The sequence below is a fragment of the Primulina eburnea genome, chromosome 1, assembly GCF_022965805.1.
Source record: "Primulina eburnea isolate SZY01 chromosome 1, ASM2296580v1, whole genome shotgun sequence".
Classification (NCBI taxonomy): domain Eukaryota; kingdom Viridiplantae; phylum Streptophyta; class Magnoliopsida; order Lamiales; family Gesneriaceae; genus Primulina; species Primulina eburnea.
The window spans coordinates 15393573-15396660 of record NC_133101.1 but is presented as its reverse complement, the minus strand read 5'-3'; positions in this window follow the sequence as shown (position 1 = coordinate 15396660).

Below are 3088 nucleotides of genomic sequence, written 5' to 3'. Positions count from 1 at the left end.
AAGTAGTGAGGATGTCCTCATATGCACGTACCTAAATGCCTTTTTGGTAATATATATATATATATATATATATATATATATATATATATATATATATATATATATATATATATATATATATATATATATATATATATATACAAAGAGTGTTTGTTTGACTAAAGGCACTTTAAATAGCTTATTAATCTCTTGTATATCCTATAAATCATTAAGTTGTTTTAGAAACTTATTTGTGGTAGGGTCATATTAAAATAGACTTTTAAAATGTTTAAATAAAATAAGATATTGGAGCTTATAGATGTCTATATGTACGATTTCATAATATCTTTTTATTATAATAATTAAAACATTCGGACATTATAATATATAAAAAATAATGTAACACAAAAAATTTTGTGAGATTCTCTCACTCATCAATTATGTGAGAAGAATTTCTGATCTAATCTAACTCATTTAAAATATTGTTTTTCATGGTAATATGGATTGGATCAATATGTCTCGCTGATATAAATCTATGAGACCATCTCATAAGATACATGTTTATAATGTAATTAACAATACACTTTTGGATTATTTTTTTAGGGAAACTTTTGGATATATTTGAGGATATGTTTTATATTTTGAGAATATATTTGGAAAATAATAAGACTCGTGAACATATTTTGATTGTTTAGATATTAAAATAAAATCTTAAAAATAAGTTAGGATGATCCATTTTTTTAAACACCTTATTTTGACATATGTTCGTTCTTTTAAAAATTCTTGACCAAATACTTTGTCAGATTTTATGAGCTCTCAATCTATTGTCTTGGATTGGCGCTACATACCTGAACTATAGAGATTCAAAAAATAGAAATAGAATAACAAATAAGGAAGAATTAAAAAAAATCGAATTTTTAATCGATAATGTATTTCATCTATATAAGTGGAATAAGCAAGCTTTAATCCTTATTGGTTAGTCAAATTGTAATGAAAAAAACACAACCGAAGGAAATGTCCGATAATAATTCTACTTCATTTTTTCATTGAATATAGATTTTTGTTTGATAAAAGACGACCAGGGTTGTTCCGAATAGAAGGTACTAAAATAAAAGAGAAGTCCAATATTATAGTCATCTGCGTACATGTTTAATAAATGCAAGGCCAAAATGTTAATAGTGAGATCTCAAATCAACTAATTGATCTTATGATATATTTCAGTATCGAAGTGATACTAAGGAGCTGTATTTTTATAGTTGTTTTCAAATATGTTATATGCTCAGTTAAAGATAATATTAAATAATGATTCTCAGTTTATGTTTCTTTTTTGGTTTCGATCATTAATTTTCCTCTATTGAAAACCGTACAATTTCTCGAGTCATTGTTCAAACTAGTCATTTAGGCGGGTGTATAGGTTATAGATTTTTAATGACTTTTATGAAGTTTAAAAGTTTAGAGGTATTCAAACTAGGCTTTTATATACTCCATAAAAGTTTAGTGGTATTCAATGTAAACTTTTGTAGAATTTTAAAAAGTCATGTGGTATTCAAATTTGACTTTTAAAAACTCTACAAAATTCTATAGGTATTCAAAATGTCAATAGACTTTTAATGACTCTATGAAATTCTATTAAGTACAAGAATTATAGCTTAAAGTACAACAATAAAATGTCAACAAAAAGTCTTTGATTCAACCTAAAGATTCGGATGTACATTTAATACAAACTTTCATTCTTTTCTCATCTATTTATTTTTCCTTTTATTTGTACTTTTTAAAAACTAAAATTTAATTTTTTTATTAATTATTATATAACATTTTATTTTTAATTATTTTCTTTAATTTTAGTTAATATATCTTAAATTATTGTATAAGCAAATTCATACCGATACTATACCAATATTTTCGGTATACCGAACCAAAAAAACCTTACATTTTAAAATATTTATAATTTATTGTTTTAAAATATTATATATTTTAAATTTTTTTGTATATTTTTCTGATATTTCGGTATATACCAAACTTTTCAAATTGGATATCGTTACCGTACCGAAATCTTCGGTATACTTAAAATTCGGTAAATTCAATATTTTTTTGTTACGGTAATCTCGGTATACCGAAAATTCAGTATTTTTTCCCACCTCTAACAGGGCTTGTATGGGCATGTGCTATATTACACAATTTTCTTTGAAAGAAGTGTCAATTTGATGAATTTCAAATTGAACTAGATAATGAAGCTCAATTGTCTTTATCAGCACAAGTTTATGAAGGTGACAACTTTGATCAGTTATTTAATACTCAAAAACAACAACGAGCAAATGCTAATGCATGGACGGATATCATAGCCAATGGAATATAGAACGATGTTGATCAAATTGTCAGTAATGATTAGATTTTTTTTATAAAAGACTATTCATTATTTTGGGTGTTTTTTTAATAAAATTTTATGAACTTATAAAATTATTATTCATTAATATGTTGAATTGACATAAAGAATTGAAATTTTGATTTTAATAAATTGGATAGTTCATTTGTCGTTTTTCACAAATTAAATTGATTTAACTTTTAAGTAAGTAAAATTCATTTACATTCATAAATAAAAATAATAATTTAAAATTGAAGAGGTTATCTATGTCCAATAATTATTTTAAAAAAATTAATAAAAAAATAAATCACAATTATAAACTACAAAATTCACATAATTCTATGAAAAAGTTTACAAAAGTCTACAAAAATCTTGAAAAAAGTCTATAAGAGTCTATGAAATTTGTTTTACAATTCTATGAGATTCCATAAAAGTCAATAAAAATCCATCAACTCCACAAAAGTCCATCATTTAAAAAAAGTCATTAAAAATCTTTGAAAGTATAGAATGAATACACACTCCTTATTCTAGAGTGTTGAGCTAGCTATTATAATATAATAAAGCAAAGATATACAAGCTATCCTCCAAGAAGCTAACTACAATTGTCTAATTTTTTAGTCCACCCTTAATTCGGTGCGAATTCTTTTTCATTGTGGTGAAATAATGGGCGATGATTGATTGAAAAAGAAAAAAGAAAAATAAAAAATAAAAAATCTCAAGAGAGTGGATAAATTGAAGAAGAAAAGT